The sequence below is a fragment of the Globicephala melas genome, chromosome 4 (assembly GCF_963455315.2).
Source record: "Globicephala melas chromosome 4, mGloMel1.2, whole genome shotgun sequence".
NCBI lineage: Eukaryota > Metazoa > Chordata > Mammalia > Artiodactyla > Delphinidae > Globicephala > Globicephala melas.
In genome coordinates, this window is record NC_083317.1 from 130,817,666 (window position 1) to 130,833,292 (window position 15,627).

Genomic DNA, 15,627 nt, shown 5'->3' on the forward strand with positions numbered 1-15,627 from the left:
GACAGAGATGGCTTCAAGCCAAAAGTCTGATTTGTTTTAACTTAGTAGAATAAAGAAGTGGCTTTTTTATTCCCCACTTCCTCATTCTGCACTGTCTGATAGGGGAAAAAACATTATGTGGGAAAAAATAGGATTATCAGTTTTAACATTCAGCATAAATTGTAATAAATTTTAATACTTATTGTTCAAAATTCATCTTCCTCTTAAAATGTTCTAATTAATAACTTTTTACCCCAAAATATCTGCATACATATGTTCTGTCTTGTCAGAGCACAATATTTACTTTTTAAATGGGAGCTTAATTGTTTATACATAGTTTAATTTTATACTCACAAGCTACCTATTTCAAGAACAAAGTTTTTGAGATAGACTCATCCACCAGAGGGCAGACAGCAGAAGCAAGAACTACAATCCTGCAGCCTGTGGGGAAAAAAACCACATTCACGGAAAGATAGACAAGGAGAAAAGGCAGAGAGCTATGTACCAGAGGAAGGAACAAGATAAAATCCCAGAAAAACAACTAAATGAAATGGAAATAGGCAATCTTCCAGAAAAAGAATTCAGAATAATGATAGTGAAGAAGATCCAGGACCTTGGAAAAATAATGGAGGCAAAGATCGAGAAGGTGCAAGAAATGTTTAACAAAGATCTAGAAGAATTAAAGAACAAACAGAGATGAACAACACAATAAATGAAATGAAAAATACACTAGAAGGAATCAATAGCAGAATAACTGAGGCAGAAGAACGAATAAGTGACCTGGAAGGCAGAATGGTGGAATTCACTGCTGTGGAACAGAATAAAGAAAAAAGAATGAAAAGAAATGAAGACAGCCTAAGAGACCTCTGGGACAACATTAAATGCAACAACATTCGCATTATAGGGGTCCCAGAAGGAGAAGAGAGAAAGGACCCAAGAAAATATTTGAAGAGATTATAGTCGAAAACATCTCTAACATGGGAAAGGAAATAGCCACCCAAGTCCAGGAAGCACAGAGAGTCCCATACAGGATAAATCCAAGGAGAAACACGCCAAGACACATAGTAATCAAATTGGCAAAAATGAAAGACAAAGAAAAATTATTGAAAGCAGCAAGGGGAAAACGATAAATAACATACAAAGAAACACCCTTAAGACTAACAGCTGATTTCTCAGCAGAAACTGTACAAGCCAGAAGGGAGTGACATGATATACTTAAAGTGATGAAAGGGAAGAACCTACAACCAAGATTACTCTACCCAGCAAGGATCTCATTCAGATTCGATGGAGATATCAAAAGCTTTACAGACAAGCAAAAGCTAAGAGAATTCAGCACCACCAAACCAGCTGTACAACAAATGCTAAAGGAACTTCTCTAAGTGGGAAACACAAGAGAAGAAAAGGACCTACAAACACAAAACAATTAAGAAAATGGTAACAGGAACATACATATCAATAATTACCTTAAACGTGAATGGATTAAATGCTCCAACCGAAAGACACAGGCTCACTGAATGCATAAAAAAACAAGACCTATATATATGCTCTCTACAAGAGACCCACTTCAGACCTAGGGACACATACAGACTGAAAGTGAGGGGATGGAAAAAGATATTCAATGGAAATGGAAATCAAAAGAGAGCTGGAGTAACAATAGTCATATCAAATAAAATAGACTTTAAAATAAAGAATGTTACAAGAGACAAGGAAGGACACTATGTAATGATCAAGGGATCAATCCAAAAAGAAGATATAACAATTATAAATATATATGCACCCAACATAGGAGCACCTCAATACATAAGGCAACTGCTAACAGCTCTAAAAGAGGAAATTGACAGTAACACAATAATAGTGGGGGACTTTAACACCTCACTTACACCAATGGACAGATCATCCAAACAGAAAATTAATAAGGAAACACAAGCTTTAAATGACACAATAGACCAGATAGATTTCATTGATATATATAGGACATTCCATACAGAAACAGCAGATTACACTTTCTTCTCAAGTGCGCATGGAATATTCTCCAGGATAGATCACATCTTGGATCACAAATCAAGCCTCAGTAAATTTAAGAAAACTGAGATCATATCAAGCATCTTTTCTGACTGCAACGCTATGAGATTAGATATAAATTACAGGGGAAAAAACCGTAAAAAACACAAACACATGGAGGCTAAACAATACATTACTAAATAACCAAGATATCACTGAAAAATTCAAAAAGGAAATCAAAAAATACCTAGAGACAAATGACAATGAAAACACGACGATCCAAAACCTATGGGATGTAGCAAAAGCAGTTCTAAGAGGGAAGTTTATAGCTATATAAGCCTACCTCAAGAAACAAGAAAAACCTCAAATTAACAATCTAACGTTACAACTAAAGGCACTAGAGAAAGAAGAAAAAACAAAACCCAAAGTTAGCAGAAGGAAAGAAATCATAAACATCAGAGCAGAAATAAATGAGACAGAAACAAACAAACAAAAACAATAGCAATGATCAATAAAACAAAAAGCTGGTTCTTTGAGAAAATAAAATTGATAAGCCATTAGCCAGAATCATCAAGAAAAAGAGGGAGAGGACTCAAATCAATAAAATTAGAAATGAAAAAGGAGAAGTTACAACAGACACCGCAGAAATACAAAGCATCCTAAGAGACTACTACAAGCAACTGTACGCCAATAAAATGGATGACCTTGAAGAAATGGACAAATTCTTAGAAAGGCAAAACCTTCCAAGACTGAACCAGAAAGAAATAGAAAATATGAACAGACCAATCACAAGTAATGAAGTTGAAACTGTGATTAAAAATCTTCCAACAAACAAAAGTCCAGGACCAGATGGCTTCACAGGTGAATTCTATCAAACATTTAGAGAAGCGCTAACACCCATCCTTCTCAAACTCTTCCAAAAAATTGCAGAGGAAGGAACACTTTCAAACTCATTCTATGAGGCCACCATCACCCTGACACCAAAACCAGACAAAGATACTACAAAAAAAGAAAATTACAGAACAATATCACTGATGAATATAGATGCAAAAATCCTCAACAAAATAGTAGCAAACAGAATCCAGCAACACATTAAAGGGATCATACACCATGATCAAGTGGGATTTATCCCAGGGATGCAAGGATTCTTCAATATATGCAAATCAATCAATGATTAACAAATTGAAGAATAAAAACCATACAATCATCTCAATAGATGCAGAAAAAGCTTTTGACAAAATTCAACACCGATTTATGATAAAAACTCTCCATAAAGTGGGCATAGAGGGAAACTACTTCAACATAATAAAAGCCATATACGACAAACCCACAGCAAACATCATTCTCAATGGTGAAAAACTGAAAGCATTTCCTCTAAGATCAGGAACAAGAAAAGGATGTCCACTCTAACCACCATTATTGAACATAGTTTTGGAAGTTCTAGCCATGGCAATCAGGGAAGAAAAAGAAATAAAAGAAATAGAAATTGCAAACAAGAAGTAAAATTGTCACTGTTTGCAGATGACATGATACTATACATAGAGGATCCTAAAGATGCTACTAAAAACTATTAGAGCTGGTCAATGAATTTGGTAAAGTTGCAGGATACAAAATTAATGCACAGAAATCTCTTGCATTCCTATATACTAATGATGAAAAATGTGAAAGAGAAATTAAGGAAACACTCCCATTTACCACTGCAACAAAAAGAATAAAATACCTAGAAATAAACCTACCTAGGGAGACAGAAAACCTGTATGCAGAAAACTATAAGACACTGGTGAAAGAAATTAAAGATGATACCAACAGATGGAGAGATATACCATGTTCTTGGATGGGAAGAATCAATATTGTGAAAATGACTCTACTACCCAAAGCAATCTACAGATTCAATGCAATCCCTATCAAATTACCAATGGCATTTTTTACAGAACTAGAACAAAAAAATCTTAAAATTTGTATGGAGACACAAAAGACCCCGAATAGCCAAAGCAGTCTTGAGGGAAAAAAACGGAGCTGGAGGGATCAGACTCCCTGACTTCTGACTATACTACAAAGCTACAGTAATCAAGAAAATATGGTACTGGCACAAAAACAGAAATATAGATCAATGGAACAGGATAGAAAGCCCAGAGATAAACCCACACACCTGTGGTCAACTAATCTATGACAAAGGAGGCAAGGATATACAATGGAGAAAAGACAGTCTCTTCAATAAGTGGTGCTGGGAAAACTGGACAGCTACATGTAAAAGAATGAAATTAGAACACTCCCTAACACCATACACAAAAATAAACTCTAAATGAATTAGAGAACTAAATGTACGTCCGGACACTATAAACTCTTAGAGGAAAACATAGGAAGAAAACTCTTTGACATAAATCACAGCAAGATCTTTTCTTTTTTGACCCACCTCCTAGAGTAATGAAAATAAAAATTAAAAAAAACAAACGGGACCTAATTAAACTTAAAGGCTTTTGCACAACAAAGGAAACCGTAAACAAGAGGAAAAGACAACCCCCAGAATGGGAGAAAATATTTGCAAATGAATCAATGGACAAAGGACTAATCTCCACAATATATAAACAGCTCATGCAGCTCAATATTAAAAAAACATACAACCCAATCCAAAAATGGGCAGAAGACCTAAATAGACATTTCTCCAAAGAAGATGTACAGATGGCCAAAAAGCACATGAAAAGCTGCTCAACGTCACTAATTATTAGAGAAATGCAAGTCAAAACTACAATGAGGTATCACCTCACACCATCAGAGCATCATCAGAAAATCTACAAACAACAAATGCTGGAGAGGGTGTGGAGAAAAGGGAACCCTCTTGCACTGTTGGTGGGAATGTGAATTGATACAGCCACTATGGAGAACAGTATGGCAGTTCCTTAAAGAACTAAAAATAAAATTACCATATGACCCAGCAATCCCACTACTGGGCATATACCCAGAGAAAACCATAATTCAAAAAGACACATGCACCCCAATGTTCATTGCAGCACTATTTACAATAGCCAGGTCATGGAAGCAACCTAAATGCCCATCGACAGACAAATGGATAAAGAAGATGTGGCACATATATACAATGGAATATTACTCAGCCATAAAAAGGAACGAAATTGGGTCATTTGTAGAGATGTGGATGGATCTAGAGACTATCATACAGAGTGAAGTATGTCAGAAAGCGAAAAACAAATATCATATATTAACGCATATATGTGGAACCTAGAAAATGGTACAGATGAACCAGTTTGCAGAGCAGAAACTGAGACACAGATGTAGAGAACAAATGTATGGACACCAAGTGGGGAGAGTGGCAGGGTATGGGGGTAATGGTGTGATGAATTGGGAGATTGGGATTAACATATGGACGTTAATATGTATAAAATGGATAACTAATAAGAAAATAAATAAGTAAACATTAAAAACAATTCATGTATTGAAAAAAGAAAAGAACAAAGTTTTTGTTTTTTTTATAAAGTCCAGTCCTCTATACATGAATTTTCTTTACTCATTTAATATGCTTACACACATTTTAGAATTTAAAAATCACACTCTTTCACTGGACTTTGTGTGAGATTGCAAAGATGGGCCCTCTCAGGCCACAGGGACACATGGAGGGCAGGGGGACAGAACAAAACATTTGTGGCAATGAGTCAGGAATCTACAAATCACTGTACTGTCTACCTGAATACTACTGAATCTTATTCCACGTCTTTGGATGGATAACCTCATATGACCATGTTTTTTTTTTAATAAATTTATTTATTTTTGGCTGCCTTGGGTCTTCATTGCTGCATGTGGGCTTTCTCTAGTTGCCACGAGCGGGGGCTACTCTTCGTTGCACTGCACGGGCTTCTCATTGTTGCGGAGCACAGGCTGTAGGCACAGAGCCTCAGTAGTTGTGGTTCACGGGCTCTAGAGCGCAGGCTCAGTGGTGTGGCACACGGGCTTAGTTGCTCCGTGGCATGTGAAATCTTCCCAGACCAGGGATCAAACCCGTGTCCCCTGCACTGGCAGGCGGATTCTTAACCACTGCACCGCCAAGGAAGTCCATGAGCATGATTCTTATGTGTTGATCGGGCATCTCTGGAGACACACCTTCCTCTCTCCTCCCACCTCACTGCACTGGGACGTTCGTGGGGCACATAATTCACACTTTAAAAAGGAACACTTTTCTCTAACAAGCGTACAAAATAAAGCGAGCATGGCAGTTTCTATGTCCTGAGATTAAGGGTTGCATTCCAGAGAGAATTAACAGTAAGCCTGGAGCTAGAGGGTTACAGAGCACGCCTACAAATAAACTACTTCAGGTAATGATGAAAAGATCTGAATAAGCAGAGAATTAATTTTTTTTTAAATTTTCTCTTTCATATGAGGTAAAACCAGTATGAGTTTTGTAGAAAGAATGCATACTTATTATAAATTATTCAAGCACTGTGTAGAGGTTAAAGAAATTCAAATGCCACTACTCATAAATAATTAATATTTACATTAGGAGGGTATCATTCTAGACATCGTTTCATGTATGTGTTCCAGAAAAGCTAAATAGATATACTGAAATATCTTATCACTTCTCAGCTTTTTGGCTAAGATCAAGTGTATATATATTGAAATATTTTGATAAATATGTGATTTTTAATATGCTATTTGTAATGTTATTGTATTTCAGTTCATTTTTAGTTAAAACCTGAAAAAGAAATCAAAAGGAACATGAAACAATGATAAAATTTCAAATAAATATTTATTCACTTCAAGAGGGTTTTGTAAAAGATCCTTCTATAATTACAAAAAGAGTTTAGAGGGAAAAAACACATTGATATGAGAGTAATCATTTTTACTTTCCATACTTCAATGTAGGCATTATCATTGGACTCCCTGATATGAAAGATGAGGACACCAGATCCAAAACCTTCCTTCCCCTCCCTCACATCATCATATATTGTGATATTAATATGTTTACATAAATAGTATTTATATTTTAGTTTGTAACTACAATTTGTAAAATGTTTTGTATTACTATTATTTCATAGTTAAATATTTCCAAATCTTAACACAGCTTCTCCACTCCTGAAATCTACATTTTGATTTACAGACATTTAACTCCAAGTAAGACCTTAACCCCTCTCTGATATTTATTTCTTGAATGTTTTTATCCTTGGAAGTATTTATTTTCAATAATACTTCCCCTTAAATTTTTCACTTATGGCTTACTTTTTCTTGAATATTTAAAATTTTCCCAAGGCTTAGAGAAATTAAAGGATTTTACCCTATGTCACAGAGCTAGGATGCAAAGTCAAGATGAAAACACAGGACTGATTTCAAAGTTTACCCTTTTGTCATCCATCCATTATCCACTGCCCTCATCCACTTACACACTCGCTCATTATCCATCATTCCCACCTATGTAGCTCTGACTCTATCCATCTGTTATCCCCATCCATCCATCCAACATCCACCTACCTACTTCATCATCCCTCCATTCACACACATGATGCAGACTTACATGCATGTATATGTAGCCATTTATCCACCCCCTATTTTGTCTGTCAGTCCACCCACCACCCTTCCATTCATCTGTCTATCCATATATCTACATTCATTTACTCCAATATCCACCCATGTACATAAATCCATACATAATTACACCCACTCTTCCGGACAATCTTCTATTCAGCTATTCATCCACAAAGCCACCCATTCAAAAATTAGTCCATTCCATCTCCCATGGATCCTTTTATCCTTTCTATTAATTCATCTACTCATCCAGACAGTTTTTCAATTCATCCAATCACTGATAACTCTGAAATCTAGACCTTCCATAGAATAAGGAGTGGTATCCCTCTAAGATTCTCTTGTGATCTCATTCCATTTCACATCATCAAAAGAAGACCACATACATATATACAATGGAATATTACTCAGCCATAAAAAGGAATGAAATTGGGTCATTTGTAGAGACGTAGATGGACCTAGAGACTGTGGTACAGAGTGAAGTAAGTCAGAAAGAGAAAAACAAATATTGTCTATTAACACATATATGTGGAATCTAGAAAAATGGTACAGGTGAACCGGTTTGCAAGGCAGAAATAGAGACAGATGTAGAGAACAAACATATGGACACCAAAGGGGGAAAGCGGGGGTGGGGGTGGTGGTGGGATGAATTGGGAGGTTGGGATTGACATATGTACATTAATACGTATAAAGTAGATAATAAGAACCTGCTGTATAAAAAAAAGAAAAAAAATTGAACAAAAGAAGAAAAGAGAGAAGACCACAGCATTCCATGGGAGCAATAAGGAGGTCTGTGAGCTCACACCCTAATCATCTCTCAGCCATATGAAAATTCTTACAACAGAGACTGTGGATCTTATGGCTCTAAGCATGGAGCCCTCTGTTAACAATCTCCCCAATAACTGAAACTTCTGATCTTCTCACAATAACCAATCCCCTCTTTATTGAAGGGTCATCAGCAAAGATGACAGCCGCAGACCATGAGGCAGAAATTTTGCCCATATTTGGATTGCTTTAGACCTCCTCCAACATTGGCCTGATATTTTTGTTGTGGGCAAACCTTTCAAAAATCCACCCACTGCTCAGCTCTCTGGCCATCCAGCCACTATTGAACATGACCTGCCAATTTACACATAGTTTAACAACTACTCCACCCCACCCTATGTAGGTTAAGCAGCCTGGAAGCCTCACTTCAATGGACCGCAGTAAGAACTTGATGGGAGAGAAGCTCAGTTTCTCACTCAGATGAGTGATTCATAGCTAGAATGACTGGATAAAGGCGATTTACGAAAAACACACATCACAACAAATCAAAAGGAAATAGAGTAGAAATAAAAATAAATTTTAAAGACTCTCTTGCAGAGTAATTTGCAAAGTAGAGATAAGGAAACGCTAATCAAACCTAAAGCTGAAAAAGGAAAGGAGAAAGAGGAAGAAGGAGGAAAAAGAAGGGAACGTAAATTATGATGATAAGGAATTCAAGGAAGAGAAAGGGAGGTGCAAGATAGTGAACTAGCCCTGTCTTCTGGTTGCCTCCCCCAAGAAATCAATGACAGAGAAATTACAGAAGTAAGATGGAGAAACTAATATAAACACTTTGACTAACCCCTGGGAGACTAAGCTGGGTGACTAATGGGAAACGTTAGTAGCAGTCTGAGGCGGGGGTGGCAGGTACACAGGTGGGAAGAAAGGGTGGTGGAGAGATGTTAAGTTCTGTTCGTTCCTGGCTGCTGTATTTCCCGGAGGATGGCTGGAGCCTCTGTCACGGGAGAAAAGGAATGAGCGGCAGCAACTTGGCTGCTCGGGGTGCCAGGCTCATAGCAGAGCCACGCCCATCTGGGATTCTGATGAAGCACATGCAGGCTGCCCAGATGCCCAGACATCTGCTCTTCCATCCCAGTCTCCTCCAGACCCTCATGGATGGCAGCTGACGGTTTCAAGGACAGTAGGTGATCCCACTCATGAGACCATTCTAAAGACTCTGTCTTCTATCATTGCTGCTTTTTTCGAAGAATCTAGGAGTCCCTGACTAGAGAGATTTCTCTGTGACACAAAAGCAAGAAGGAGGTTGAGTAGCAGTTCTGGAGTACCCAGGGCTCTCCATCTGGTGTGAGTCATCCCCACACCACCCTTCATACTTACCAGGAGCGACAAAAACAGACCTTCATCGTATCCCTTACTCATTATCTGATTGGACAGCTGATAACCACAAGGGACACGGGAGTTCACAAGCCAAAACCAGGAGAGACTTGAGGATTAAAACCACTATAAAAGATATACACAAACTGGACACAATGCATACAGATCAACTGTGTAAAATAAGTATAGCAAATGTAGCAAATATATTCAAAGGTATAAGGGAGAATATCTGTAAAAGGAAGAAGGAACAAGAAGCAATTTTTTAAAAACCCCATGCCTCTTCTGATAGAAGTTTAGGTGATTCATTCCAGACACCAAGAAAAACTAGGCGCAGTTTTTAAAAATATACTTGAAGGTATTGGAGAGAGAACAAAGTAGCAAAGATGTAGTGGGCCTAGATTTTGGAGAAAATGGGAATCCAGGAAGGTGTGCCCAACATTTGGACTACTTCTGGCCCAGAAGCATTTACTAATTCTGGACAAGTCAGCCGAGAGTCTGGGAGGTGTACTAGTCAGGCTCAAAGGAATGGGGTAGATAGTTGGAGTCTAGGACTCACTGAAGAAGAGAGACTCATGTTGGGATGAGAACCCAGAGAAGTGCAGCCTAGTCATCAGTTTGGACTGCAAGGAGACCAGCTCTCACAGAGACTTCAGTCCAGCTCCAAAGCATTTCAGTTTCTGAAACTGGATTAAGTGAATACCGTTTGCTAGGATTCCCTAGTGCCTGGCATAAACAAATGTAAATCCTCCTTAAAGAAAGATAACACCTTCCTAGGCATCAAGGAAAAGCAAATTAAAGCTACTGTGAGAAATCACTACCTATCCACCAGAATGTCTAAAATTAAAAGACTGACAATATTAAGTGTAAGCAAGGATGTGAAACACTGGAACTCTCATATATCACTGCTGCTTGGTACAACTACTTTGGAAAGCTGCAAGTATATACTAAATCTGAAAATAGACATACTCTATGATTTAGCAATTCCACACTTAGGTATATGCCCAGAAGAAATACACGTGTATATCTGGAACATATATTCATCAAAAAACACATCTAAGAATTTTCATAACAGCATTATTTGTAATAACCAAGCACTGGAAACAACTGAAATGTCCTTCTACAATAGATGGATAAATAAACTGATACATTCACACCGTGGAACACTATACAACCTCAAAAGTGGATCAACTACTACTACATGCAACACCATGGGTGACTCTCACAAACCCAGTATTTAATGAAAGAAGCCAGAGATGCAAGAGTACATATTGTTTGGGACTTCCCTGGTGGTCCAGTGAGTAAGACTCCATGCTCCCAATGCACGGGGCCCAGGTTCAATCCCTGCTCAGGGAGCTAGATCTCACATGCATTGCACAGCTAAGAGTCCACATGCTGCAACTAAAGATCCCACATGCTGCAATGAAGATCCCACGTGCTGCAACTAAGACCCAGCACAGCCAAAACAAATAAATAAATAATAAATAAATATAAAAGAAAGAGTACATATTGTTTGACTCCACTTATACAAAGTTTAAATATGGGCAAAACCAGTCTTTGCTGAAATATCTGAATAGTTCTTTCCTTTGTGGGAACAGAACAATGCCTGGGAAGGGGCATGACGGAGACTTCTGGGATGCTGGCAATATTCCTCTTCTTTTTTTTTTTAATTGAAGTATAGTTAATTTACAATGTTATGTTAGTTTGAAGTGTACAGCAAAGTGATTCAGTTATACATATATATATAAAATATTCCTGTTCTTGATCTGAGTGGTGGTTAGATAGATATGTTCACTCTGGAAAAATTCATTAAGCTGTACACTTGTGATTTGTTGACTTTTAGGCATGCATGATACATTTTAATAAAAGTTTACATTAAAATATGTAGGTAGAAAGGTGGAGCAAACATACTCTTCCCTGTTCCTCCTGCTAAATACAATTGAATACTCCAGATATTATGTACAAAACAAACATAAGAAAACTCTAAAAGGTGGAGAGAAGAAGGCAGACCAGCTTTGGACCTTAGGGCCTGAGGAATGACATGGTGATGAGTTCCCTGGGTTTTCCTTTTACCTCTTATGTCCTGGACTTGGAGCTGAAGAAGCTAGTGACTAAAAAACACCACTGAGCACAGAAAAAAATAAAGCCCCAACCAAAGCTTGCTCTCTCTAGTCAATGGAGCAGGAGAGGGGCAGCTTAGTAAGACAGAAAACTTTTAGTCAAACACTGCAGAAAAACTGTGAGGTCCCCCCACTCCCACCTACCTACCCCAGTAAAGTCCAAGTGGTGAGTATAGACTTCTACCATCTCTAAGCTAGATCAAGGTGCCCCAATCCTTCAGCTGGGATGGGGGCATCAGAGAAGACCAAGATGGGAGCTGGGCCTGTTGTCCCCACTGGGCAGTATGGGGTGGGGGGAGGTGGGCAGTGACTCCCACCTGTAGTGTCAGCGAAGACCATGTGGGGAGACCGGATGTTCACCCCCTCCCCAACAGTAACAAGGCCCAACTGATCTTTGACAAATGGCCGAAAATAATTCACTAGAGGAAGAACAATGGTGCTGAAGCAGCTGGACATCCATAGTCCAAAAAAACCCAAAATAAGCCTCCAACCTAAGTTTCATAGCTCATACAAATTTAACTCAAAGTGAATCATGAACTGAAATGTAAAACATAAACCTATTTTTAACCTTTTAGGAAAAAACATAGAAAATCTTTGAGACTTAGGGCTTAGTCATAACAGCAAAAGCACAATTCTTAAAAGAAAAAAAATCAGTAAGGTGGGCTTCATCAAAATCGAAAACTTTTACTCTGCAAAAAACCCTGTTAAGAGGATGAAAACATAAGCTGCAGACTGGGAGAAAAATATTTGCAGACCACATATCTGACAGAGGACTAATACCTAGAATATATAGAGAACTCTCAAAATGCAACAGTAAAACAGCAAACAATCCAATTAAAAAATGAACAAAAGCCATGAACAGATATTTCAGAGGATATACAGATAGCAAATAAGCACATGAAAAGATGTTTAATATTACTAGCCATTAGAGAAAAGCAGATTAAAACCACAGTGAGATATCTCTACACACTTCACAGAATGGCTCAAAAAATAGTGACAAAACCATATGCTGGTGAGGATGTGGAGAGACCGGATCCCTCATGTGACGTTGGTAGGAATATAAAGTGGTACCAACTGGAAAAGAGTTAGGCTATTCCTTTAAAAGAAAAAAAACTAAACATGCAGCTACCATATGACCCAGAAATTGCACTCCTTGGTATTTATCCCAGAGAAATAAAAACTTATGTTCACACAAAAACCTGTACATGAAAACAAACAAACAAACAAACCTGTACATGAATGTTCATAGCAGCTCTATTTGTAATGGCCCCAAACTGGAAATAACCCAGATGCCCTTCCATGGGTGAATGGTAAACAAGCTGTGGTAATCCCTACTATGGAACACTGGTCAGCAGTAAAAGGGAGCCAACTACTGATACACAGAACCTGGGTGAATTGCCACAGAAGTATGCCAGGTGAAAAACACCAATCCCAAAATGTTACATACTGTATAATTTCATTTATATAACATTCTTAAAATGACAAAATTATTGAGACAAAGAACAGTTTAGTGGTTGCCAGAGATTAGGAAAGGGGTGGGGCAGGAGGAAGAGGGTGTCCCTATAAAAGGACCTCATGAGGCACCCTTGTGGGGATGGAAATGTTCTGCACCTGTCGGTATCTTGGTTGTGATATGGTACTATAGTTTTGCAAGACGTTACCACTGAGGGAATCTGGATAAATGATGCACAGGATCTGTCTTATTTCTTACAACTACTTGTAAATCTATAATGATCTCAAAATAAAAAGTTTAATTAAAAATGCATATAATAATATGTATAAATGAATCACTTTGCTATGCACCTGAAACACTGTAAATCAACTATACTTCAAATTTTTAAAAAGTTTTTAAAAAGTGCATATAATAGCAAAGAGCTGAGAAGAGTCAAGACTCTCGAAGAAAATGAAAACTATAAGTGAAGGTGTAGAGCTATATGAGCTGAGGATTATTGTTGGAAAACAGTTTGGCATAAGATTAAACATATACTTAATTCTATACCTCAGTTTATTTACTCAAAACACAGCTTGCAAAAACTTCTCACAGGTGTATCAGGAGGCACATAAAGAATGTTCACAACAGCATTATTTGTAGTAGCAGAAGGAAAACTGGGTACATTTTCCAGTGTTAATTTCCTTGTTTTACTAATGTACTATGGCTATGTAAGATGTTATCATTGTGAATCTAAAAGTATTTTACATTTTTAAACTGGACACATTTTACTGAAAATGATTTTAAAATTGGAGCAAACAATGGAATACAAAATCGCAGTGAAAATGAAAGGACTGCTGTTATACGCATCAACAGATGAATCTTAGGAACATGACGTAAGAAAAATGTAAGTCATAGGAGAAAAACACGTCATTTGATACCTTAGATAAAGTTCAAACGATGCAAACAAAAGGAGATATTGTTGAAGGACACATCCAAATGTGATAAACTCAACGAAAAGGCAGCTGGGGTTCTGCATTTCTGTGTTGGGGAGGGAGGGAGCAGCAGGGGTGCAGTGGAGGGAAACAACAGACACCTCAGAATATTGTGATGTTTGATTGCTCCAGCTGGGTGGAGGGTAAATGGGCATTCCTAATGACAGGTTTTCTTTACAACTTATATATACATCGTTAGCCTCAATAGGAAGCTTTACATAATTTTCAAAAATGGAACACAAGGATGCCATGTGGAAGAAACTTGTTCCAGTGGGATTGCCAAACTGAGTGTCACAGTGGCCACATTTCACATTTTGTTTTCCCCACCTGGAGAAAGCCTGTCTGCTCTAGGGCAGGTTAAGAACAAGACCCCAAATAAGGAGAGATGAGCAATGACAAAAGATGGGGAAGGAGAGGGATGTGGAGCCAACTCTGATCCCATAGCCTGATGACCACATTCTGTGAGCAATGCCACTGTCTGCTCCCGCTACCTGAGCCAGCCCACGTCGCTGTACCTAAGTAGCTGGAGTCGGGCTTTTGTCATTTGAACTGGAAGAATTGGACAGAGTCCCACAAGGCATCCTGGCCCACAGTCAGCTGGGGCTGGTAAGCATGTAAGTTGACTCAGAGGCTTAGAGGTGCCCAGAGGGGCCCGTGCCCAACCCCTCCCTCCCCTACGGCCCCACTGCCTCATGTATGGACCAGATGGTCAGGGAAGGCACAGGACTTGCGCAGGCTTACCGATAAGATGGTACAATTTCTGTCACACTTCGTCTTCCCACAGATGATTTCCTCAGGATGTGACAAGAGTGTGTGGGAAGACAGCACCAGATGTTACGAAAAGGTGTGGGTAGGAGGAAGGGTGCCCCGCTGGGTGCCTCCCCTGCCCCTCCCATGGAGGGACCACTCATAGAGGCAGGAAGGGCTGCAGCTTGGGAGGCTTGTCTCCTTCTAGGGCATCCTTCAGCCCCATGCTGGATGCAGCCTCCTGAGAGAGCAAAACCCCAGAGCAGAAGTGGGGTGGGAGTTTGAAATGTGGCCCCGTGCCTGATGCCAGGCATCATAGGGGAGATATCCCAGGGTGATGCCCTACAGTCTATGGGGCTCCAAACCAAAGGCCATTCTGAGAAGTGGAACAGTTGTTTGTTTGTTTTTTTCCCAGTGGGAAAAGGATGAATTTTTTAGTTTTTAAATTTATTTTTATTTAGAAAATTTTTTATTGAATGAAAGATTCTTTAAATCCTACAGTGCTTTACAATTTTCAAAAGTTTCACACATATGATTTCATATAATCCCATAATAACCTTTTTCTTTCTCCTACCCCTATATTGCCCCTTCCCCTTCCCTCTCCCCACTGGTAACCACAGTTTGTTCTCTGTATCTGTGAGTCTACTTCTTTTTTGCTCTATTTACTAGTTTGTTATAGTTTTTACTTGCCACATAT